This window comes from Peromyscus maniculatus, chromosome 9 (assembly GCF_049852395.1).
Source record: "Peromyscus maniculatus bairdii isolate BWxNUB_F1_BW_parent chromosome 9, HU_Pman_BW_mat_3.1, whole genome shotgun sequence".
In the NCBI taxonomy this organism is placed as follows: Eukaryota; Metazoa; Chordata; class Mammalia; order Rodentia; family Cricetidae; genus Peromyscus; species Peromyscus maniculatus.
Window position 1 is genome coordinate 83,413,387 of NC_134860.1, and position 10,257 is coordinate 83,423,643.

At 35.7% G+C, this 10,257-nt stretch overlaps 1 pseudogene; it reads left to right on the forward strand.

Annotated features, from left to right (window-relative positions):
- The first annotated feature begins 9,405 nt into the window (after window positions 1-9,405).
- LOC121832461 (small nucleolar RNA SNORD113/SNORD114 family) lies at window positions 9,406-9,483 on the forward strand (annotated as a pseudogene).
- The last annotated feature ends 774 nt before the right edge of the window (window positions 9,484-10,257 follow it).

Consider the following 10,257-nt stretch of genomic DNA (forward strand, 5'->3'; position numbering starts at 1 on the left):
CTTGAATGATCTTACATAAGATTAATTGTTGTAATCTATCTGGAAATGCTGGCCCAGATCTATCACTATGTACTTGTAATTTGTTTAGCAAGTATTATTTTTCATTGAAAGAAACTTCTCATATGTTAAATTTTTGTCTATCAGGGTACTAACTAGAGAATTTCAATTGATTTTTTTTTCTTTAGACTGTATATACATTGATTTCACTGTGGAATACATAATGTACACTGGTTTAGTTTTTACATTTATGAACTCTTAGGAATTTGTGAAGGGATATACATGAATGTATATGTGTGAGTGTGTGTGTGTGTGTGTGTGTGTGTGTGTGTGTGTGTGTGTAGTTAAGTAGTCAATAAGAGCTATCTTCATCTGTTGCTTTTCACATTTTTGTATGATTTTATGTTTTTTTTATTTTCAGATAATGTTTCTTCACTGAACTTAGAGCTCATTGATTGGCTAAACTGGACAACTAGATTTCTCAAAATATTGAGTTCTTAGATCAGTGAAAGACTGAAAATATAAGGCAGAGAAGCAATTGAGGAAGAAATTCTGATGTCAAAATCTGGTTTTTACACTTGCTTTCACAGGCAAGCACATACACACACAAATACATATATATACACACAAGAAAACCACACAGATTTTACTTGATTTGTTTTAATACGGTAAATGCAGTCATCAACATTCTTCATTTTCAGAATTTTCATTTATACTTGCTCAACTCATTGCATAAATTTTGATTCAAATTTTATAGCCAGAATTTCTTATGAGTCTCTAGATTCATGCAAGCTAAGTAAAACAAATAAAAAGAAACAAAAAAATCTATCTTTATGCCAAGCCTCTTGTTTTCTAATAGCATACAAACTATGCAATTAGAGTAACTAAGGTCTCTAGACATTCCTCCTTCTATATTTGTGCCCATGATAGCCAAACAAACTAGACCAGAAGGTCTAGAAAGGCAGATCAGGAAGAGCCTGAGACTCTACTTGATTAGTCACTTAGGACCTGTGTAACAAAAGAATCTAGTTCAAATTAACAGTCTGCTGGAGACTAAAGAAGACTCCGTGGACAGCCTACAAGGGAGGCTAGCACAGACCATCGGAGTGCCAGAGCTGGGTGAAGAAGGGGAAGACAGATTTTGGGGTCCATAGACTACACATTCTGAGGGAAATGAAGCCTTTCCAGCAGCTTTGCTTGAATCCACAGGACTAGCAGAAGACACCCCAGTTGTTCCACTGACATGAGCAGCGAAATTGGCACTACAGGGAGTAAGAATTTTCCTTCATACTCAGTGTACTTACACATGCAACTGCACACTCCCAATCTATTGTTCTTTACTGCCTGTCACCCACCGTCTACAAACTCTCTTTCAGGTACCTAGGGATGTTTCTAGTTAAATAATGTGTTATATATCCATCTGTTGGAACAGTGTCTGGCACTGAAGACACACTCTGGAATATTTTAAAAATTACCAAATACATGTTAAACAAGCGAACAAGTAAGAAATGGTCTGATGTTCTGTTAAAGTCATCTGATTATTAGAGCTCATTAGTTTCTTAAGGAGGACATGCGTAAACAGAGAAAAGGAAAAGACAAAACATCAGAGATTTGTAAATAGAGATATGTGAGAAGTCAAACAAAATCATTTTTCCCTTGAATTTCTTTGTTTTTTTTTTAACTATATAGTCAAGATAAAACCCAAATAAGTTATTCTTTTTTTCTTTTTTGCTTTTGTATTATGTCTGTATGGCACTGACCATAGTATTTCCTTGACAGAAAATTTTATTTGGAGATTTATGGTCATTTAGGATCTTGACCTTTCATCTTCTCTCCAAAAGCAAATTGGAGTAAGCTTTGACTTTGCTTGTTATCATTGAAAAAAAAAAATATTTCAGACAAAACTCTGCTTTCTGTGGCTAATGCACAGTTTCTTATTCATGTGTTCATTATGAGTGAACTTGACCATTGCAATAGTTCCCATAATCGCTTCCCTACCGTTAGAACAATTTTTGATGATATCATCCTCATGCTTCACTTACTTAATTAGACCCCAGCGCATCAATGAGTCATTTTAACTCTCTTCTGCGAAAGCTTTTCATGCCCAGGGCTAACCCCTGTCTCTAAGTTTTATGCGCTTCTTCATACCCAAGCCTGTAGGATATTAGAGTATAGTTTCTGTCTAGATAATTTCAGTAAGGGTTTTTTGATAGCAGGGTGAATATGTAGCCATTTCCTTCTTTCTCTTCTGAGTATGTGACAGAGGTGATGTGTAGCATGAATCTTAAAGGTACTTATTAATAAAACAAACCCGGAGCCAAGTATTGGGGTGAACACTGGAAGATCAGAGAATGAGAACAAGCCACAGCTAACCTCACCTCTCAGGATCCTCAGCTGGTCTTGTTTCCTCAGACTGGAAGTTTCTGAGTCCTCATCCAAATGGGTCTCAGCTGAACTGTGTTGCTAGAAGCCTGAAAGCTTAACCAGCCAAATGCTTAACCAGGCCAAATGCTTCTAGTTCCTGGTCCTCACGCCTTATATATCTTTCTGCCTTCTACCATCACTCCCTGGGATTAAAGGCTTGCTTTCTGGGATTAAAGGCTTGCTTTCTGGGATTAAAGGCGTGAGTCACCATGCTTGCCTGTATCCTTGAACACATGGATTTCTGCCTAGCTCTACCTCCCAAGTACTGGGATTAAAGGCGTGTGCTACCACTGCCTATCCTCTATGTTTAATATTGTGGCTGTTCTGTCTCTGACCCAAGATAAGTTTATTAGGGTGCACAATATTTCAGGGAACACAATACCACCACAGTACCACAGTGTTATTTGCTGAATACTGCCATGTGTGAAGTTACATACTTGTACATGTCATATTCATGATTTCACTTAATGTTAATATTTTCATCATAGATATTAGTGTAAAATGCCATTAGACTCAGAGTAAAATACAAAATTTATAAAATAGAAAACTAAGTCTTTGCTCCTAGCTCAGTAAAGATTTTTAATATTTTGATTATGACATGTTTGCCTATGGTTTTTCTACTAATATATTAAGCACATTATAGGATTTTGCTGGCCATAAAATTATCTATGTAATCAATCACAATCATCTCATCATCTTTTAAAATATTTTAAAACATCATATATAATAACTACAGGTTCAAATTAAGCTTTTTTTTATAATGGACAGACACAATTTCAACTGATAGAATGAAAATACAGGTTATATGAAAAGGAAAGTGAGGTATCTAACTGAAGAAGTGGAGAAGGGATAAGTAACATGAAAGAAGTTCCAAGCAGGTATAAGAAATCATACTATTTTATATTTATCTAAAATTACATATAATGCATAGACATATGTACATCTACACAGTTTAATGAAGTAATGCCACTTAAGATGACAATGCTTTCCACAAGAGCCATAGACTATCAAAAAAAAAAAAAAAAAAAAAAAAAAAAAAAAAAAAAAAGGCCAGTACAGGGCATTAGAAACCTTCTGATTTGTACTGGGTGGAGAAGTCCAAGTGATTTCCAAAACAGTATAGTTCAGTGTTGTTGCTGTTGGTTGCTTGTCAGAAGTTAAAGGTAAGTCCTTGTTGCTGGATATACCATGCACTTTGAATGCAGGGCTCTGGGCATTTGGCCTGGATATGACATTAAAACCTCCTCTTGGAGGACTAGTTTTCATAGTACCAGAAGGGGCTATTCAAACGGCCAAGAGAGGAAAGTTATCAGTAGGCCTAGCCAGCAGTAATACCTAACAACCGTAACAGTGGCTATCATGACAGGATAATAGTGAAATAGCTCCACTTCTATCTTGGCAGCAACCAATATCTTTGTAATTGGACTTACGATCCACTCAACAGAAATTATGCCTGGTACAATAAACCTTGTCAACCACTCGTAGCTATGTGTGTTTGGATAAGTAAACCTACATATTTCTTCCATTAATCTATACAGAAAGTAATGAAAGTGTAAAATTACTCACTATAATTGTAAACATGTGGATCAGTTTTCTAGGGAAATGAAAAGTGTAGAATAAAAAAAAAACTTTATATTTAAATGCAGGATTTTCTAAACTTGTGCTAAATCCATGATCTATTTATTTCTGGAATACCACTCAAAAATTCTTGGCAAATAGTGTTGGTCAAAAGTTAGTATCATAATGGCTACCACTCACAAAAGAACCTTTATTCTCAGAATGACCTGAGTTAAGAAACAGGAGTCAAGAAGTTTCATGGTATCATTTCCACAGCTGTCTCTAATTCCTGGCTGAGGCAATACAGACCAAAGGATGAATCAGGAAGATGAAGAGATCATGCTCAAGCTGGTGCCACTAGGCCTATGTTCCACAAGATCATTTCTTCCATTTACATATATTTTAATTTTTTTTCAGGAATTATAGCTCTCTTTTAAACTATAGGCTGTAGATCTCAAAAAAATGTATAAACGAGTATTCACAATAGACAAATTTAGCACAGGTTATGTGGGAAATCCTCTTCAGTAGTGAAGACCACTGCTAAATTTATTTGCAAAAGCTTAAGGACCAGATGGAAAGAGAGCTCATGGTTTATGAGTGTATTTGCTAGGACACTGTTTTGACAGTGGTACCAGTAAAACTTTCTTTGAGATAAATTGGTCAAGCAGAAGGTTAACATCTACATGGTGCTGAATAAGACTTTGTGGACAGGTTTGTAGTCTCCTCAGAATTAGCCTGTTACTTCTATTATCTTGTATGTGTCCCTCTGAGACAGCCTACTATTTTTTTTTACAGTTTATTTGAAGGTAATTACGTGGGAAACACACAATTATTCCAGAATACATTATAAGCATGGGAATTTAAATTGGGTAACTGTTCCAAAGAGCTTGTTTCATCCAACAGCTTATAAAAGAAAGCTCTCTACTTCGTCGTTGCTCTTTCCTTAATATTCATAATTACTTGCCATGATTAAAAAGATCAAGCAATTCTCACAAATAATCCAGGTTGATAAAGCAAATCCCAAATAACACACTGAATTTGAAAGAGTTCTCTGAAGTATTACTAACTATAAAATAACTGCAAACAGAATATATTGCCGTGAATGCTTGGTTTTAAATTAAGAAATACAAGAAATATGTAAGAGATGACCTGGAAAGACTTGGGGGAATGATACTTATGGCTGGTTTTGGTTTTGCCAATTCGCTGAATAGAAGCATGGGAGTTAGGAGAGTGTGTCAAGCAAAATCCACATTTGATGTGACAGATTTAATTAGCCAACACAAATATCATAGCACACTAGCACATTTAACAACATGACCTTCAATTGTTCCTAGGGGACTCAACCCAACTAATAAAAACTTTTTTTTTCTGAATTGACAGCTGCTGGTAGTCCTGTGTGTTTAAACAATCTCTTCCTTCTAAAACAGGCTTTTCCTTAATTTTGTGATATTCCTTAAGGCTGGTGGATCTAAACTAACATCTATGATGGCTTAGCTTCTGCACACAGGCCAGATTCACAGGCAGTCAAGGGATTAAGAATTACTCCAAAACTAGGACTAGGAAAGGCCACAGAACAGGAATAGATTGGAAAGCTCTGAGTAAAAGGATTAATACTGATCCTAGATTATCACAAAAGTCATCAAAGTAGTCTCCTAGTATCGGTCTCCCCTCCAGATGCTCACTTTTCTGTGGCTAGCATCCATTCTTTCTCTTAAGCACATCTTTGTTCATTTAAAATGTGAATTAGTCACTTCCAAGTGAAACATCCACACCATCCCTGGAGCCTTCTGGCCACTGCTTAATGTCAGTACTCTTTAAAAGTGGAAAATTAGCAAGCCTGCTTTTTGTTGTCTTTGCTTTACAACAGCCTTCCATTCTTTCCACCTTCTCTTACAGAACCACTCTCAACACATATATGAAATGCCTTTTTATTTCTAGTCATATTTTGATATATCCCCCACTCAGTTCAAGAATGGACTCTATTTTTGCTTTGTATCTCTTAAACACTTTGATGTCAGGTAATGATATGTTCTGCATGTCCATAAGTTGTTTCCATGTAGTTTGGGACCACTCATACTGCTTGTTGCTCTTAGTACACCTTTGTTATACAGTTGCTATCCAGGGGTAAATAAACAGTCACCTACAGACACTTCACTATATGAGTTCCTTTGAGCTGCTGTGACAAATACCATATGCTAGATGCTTAGCAAGAGCACAACTATGCTTTGCAGAGTTTTAGTGTCTGGCATTCCTAAATTAAAGCATTGACATATTTGGTGACAGTTGACAGCCCACTTAAAAATTCATAAATGAAGTTTTCTAGGTCCTCATAAGTTTACGATGGAGTAAACTACACAGAAACTGCAGATTTTAGAGAAATATTGAGCTTCAACATCATAAAAGACTAAGCTTTTAATTTATCCCCAGTATTCCAACTTTAGTGATCAGGATTGGGAGAATATGGAGAGGGGGTGGGTAATCAGTATGCTAACACCAGAAAAATAATAGAGAAAAAAGGTCTCATGATCTCAAATTCTTCTGGGGATCAATGTGAGCTTTGGATTTATGTAGAAAAGAATTGGGACAGAGGGTAAGAGATATGCAGATTTTAGCTCTGATGATAAAGATTTGATCTAGTTGATCACTTCTTTGTTTTTGGATCTGTGGAGTCATTAAAATTTCATATCTTTTTCATTGCTAAATAAAAAGTGTCTGTTTCCTATGACAACCACTTCTCCTCAAGGGTACAGTTTCACTGTCATGGATAAAGGTCTCATTTGATCAGGAATCTGGACTGTGAGGTGATGCTCTCCTTGGAATCCAAGGTGACTGTAGGTTTAGAACAATGATTTATCTCTGTACCATTAGCTAGAAGACAGATCAGAATGAAGGGAGAGATGCAAAGGTTTTATCCTGTTTAGTTAACTTGGGAGCACAAGTCAAGAATCAATGCTTTTTTAGCAAAGGCATTTTTTTAAGTGCTCATATCTATCCCTTCTTAGGTTGAACATTTTTCAATCTTAAGAGAAATGAGTTGGTTCATTGACTTCATAGGTTTATCAGCCCAATGATAACCTGTCACATAAGAGGGTCACAGGCTGTAATGTCAGAGGCATATACGTTAAAGAGAGAGAGAGGGAAGGTGAGAGGGAGGAGAGAGAGAGAGAGAGAGAGAGAGAGAGAGAGAGAGAGAGAGAGAGAGAGAGAGAGAGAGAGAGAGAGAGAGAATTATTTTAGCCTGAAAGTAGAAGCTTCATTATGAAGCATAATATAAGGAAAAGTCAAAGGACTAATTAGGTAAGATTTAAAGAAGGGAGACATATTTTTTTTTTTTAAAAATCTCCATAAAGATTTGCTGCTAAGAGTGAATATTGGTACAAGGTATATAGTTTGGGGTGTCAGGGAACTGAACAAAAACCTTTCCTTATAATCTCCTGGCTTTAGTTATTTTTTTAAAATAAATGATTCCAGTTTTGGTTTTGCTGTTAACAAAGGGATTTGTCATGTAGTGAATAATGGCTTCAAACTTGTCCTACCAATTTGAGCTTTCCAAGTGCTAGGATTCAGGGCATTGCCACCATGGTCCTTAAGACTGAATTTTGACTCTTTTAATTCTACTCTTGTCTGACCAATTTTCTTAGAAACATCATCCATCAAATATCAAAGATGAATTCTTTCTCATCTTTGAAATGAAATATTTCCCTGTTGGTAGATGAAGGGGAGGGTAAGTAGCAGATATCTAAAAGTCTGCATGAAATAAAACCCCTATTTCTCAAATATAAGTCACAGGTATAGGAGAGTCTCTTATGGTATCTCTCTAAATTCCAATCCTAAGCTTAGTTTTGTATGCCCGTTAGGTGATATTTACCACTATAAAATTCCATTCAGATTATTTTGTTAAAAGTTTTTTTTCCTATAGGATATCAAGAGGCAACAGTTACAAAGTTTTCAAGAAAAATTCAAAATACAAGAGCACATATTTAATGAAATATTAGTTTCAGTATAAAGATTCATTAGAATCATTTTTCATGAGTTTGTAAATGCATTCCAGGAAGGTCAAAACCATGGTTAACAAAATAAATAGTGATAATTAGACTTCTTCAGAAAGATTGACAAAACAGTCTATTTTAATTGTTTATACCATTTTTAAACAACAATTATGATTAACATTGTGTCCAAACTACCAAGATACAGTCACATTTTTAGAAATAATTTATGTGTAAAAATAATAAATATATAAACTTATATAAGTGTATGTATAGTAAACTTATATAAATATGTGCATAGATACATGTGTATACACATTTATGTACATATATGTATATGTGTAAAAGTTTATATGTAAAATTGATATAAACATATCAAAAGTAAGGGCAACTTTTACATATAAATCTCCATTTAATTTTGACTTTTTAGAATAATCTAAGTTTTATTTTAAATAAAGTAGGATAAACTTAAGGATCTCCTCTTTAAAAGACAAATGAAATTCTATTACTTTTTTATTTAGGAGGCACTTCTGGGAGTGCTACCATTTGGGTGTGTCTAATCCCCTTTGTTTAAGGAGAAAAGTCCTGATACAATTAAGAATACTTGAACAGATACATTCTATACTCTATAACAACATAGAGCATCCCATGAGCAATACAATAGAATAATTTTTAATATTACTCACATAGCTTTGGGTCTTCATGTAAACACTGAGAGAAAGTGTAGAGATTTTGGGTATGGCCCAGTGTTTAGAGCAGACTGATACCATTCCTTCTGAGGGATGAGCAATCAGTTCCCTTGATCCTCACACATGAGGACTGGGCAACCGTGGACCTCCCAGCCAGGAAACAAGGTGGCAATCATCATCCATCCAGGGATTACACAGCAGAGAAGATAATAAAAACATTGATAGTTTTCAAATGAGTTCTACATTTCTCCTTTCACTATTCGTTACTTAGGATTCACATTGTTATGATAGTGTCTTAAGAAATCACGTGAGATATAAGATTAAGGTCTTGACCCTCACTGGGCCTTAATCCATTAATTATACTTCCTATGTGAACTTGGATGAAGTTTATATACATCTTTAAGCCAATTAACTTTTAATAGATTTCTAGAGTATCTACAAGCAGTAGCGGTAGCATTCGTAGTAAAACAGTTATCTACTCATTGATCAATGCCACCATATTTATTTACATTTGTATTTGTGTGAATATTTATATCATGTCATTGATCCACTAAGAAATTTCATCAAAGTGCATGTTTCTAATGAACAGTATGTGCTCCACAAGCCTAGTGGTTTTTCCAGGCTAACAGGAGCAAATGAGATGTTATTTGTTCCTGAAGAACAAAATTGCATCAGAGGCACATTCATTATTAATGGATTCATGTGTTAAATAACACACATACACACATTACTAGGGAAGAGGAAGGCTAATATGGACCGATGATGACCAAGTCTGGGGTGGCAGTATAAGTCACGGACGATGACTACAATTTTGGGTGTCTGAGGTTCTCATCACCATACATCCTATGTGCCCCTGTTAACTGGGCAATAAATGTTAGGCATGTGGAGCCCGTACTGACATTATAATCAAGCAGTTTCATGAGTATTAGTGGATCAGTGAACCATTTTATAAATATTCACACAAATATAAATGAAAACAAATTTTTGAGGCATAGATCAACTAGTAAACAAATATTTTTACCACAAATGCTACTGCTACATGTGGAACCTCTGGAAGTCTGTTAACAAGTATTAGTATAAAGATGTATATAAACTTAATCCAAGTTCACATGGGAAGTATACTTAATGGATTACGCCCCAGTGAGGGTCAAGACCTTAATTTTTAAATCTTACTTGATTTCTTAAGACACTATCATAACAATGTGAATCCTAAATAACAAATAGTGAAAGGAGAAAGGTAGAAATCATTTGATAAATACCAATCTTTTTATTATCATTCTTCCTTTGTACTTCCTGGAAGGATGATGATTGACACCGTGTTTCCTGGCTGGGAGGTCCGTGGTTGCCCTGTCCCCATGTGTGAGGATCAAGGGAACTGACAACCTTCATCCAGTACTAATGGAAGTAGATGCAGAGATCCACAGCTAAGCACTTTGTGGAGCTCCCGGAGTCCAGTTGAAGCAAAGGAGGAGAGATTATATGAACAAAGGGGACAAGATCATGATGGGGAAACCCACAGAGACCTGAGCTCATGGGAGCTCACTGACTCTGGACTGACAACTGGGGAACCTGCATGGGACCGAACTAGGCCCTCTGAATGTGGG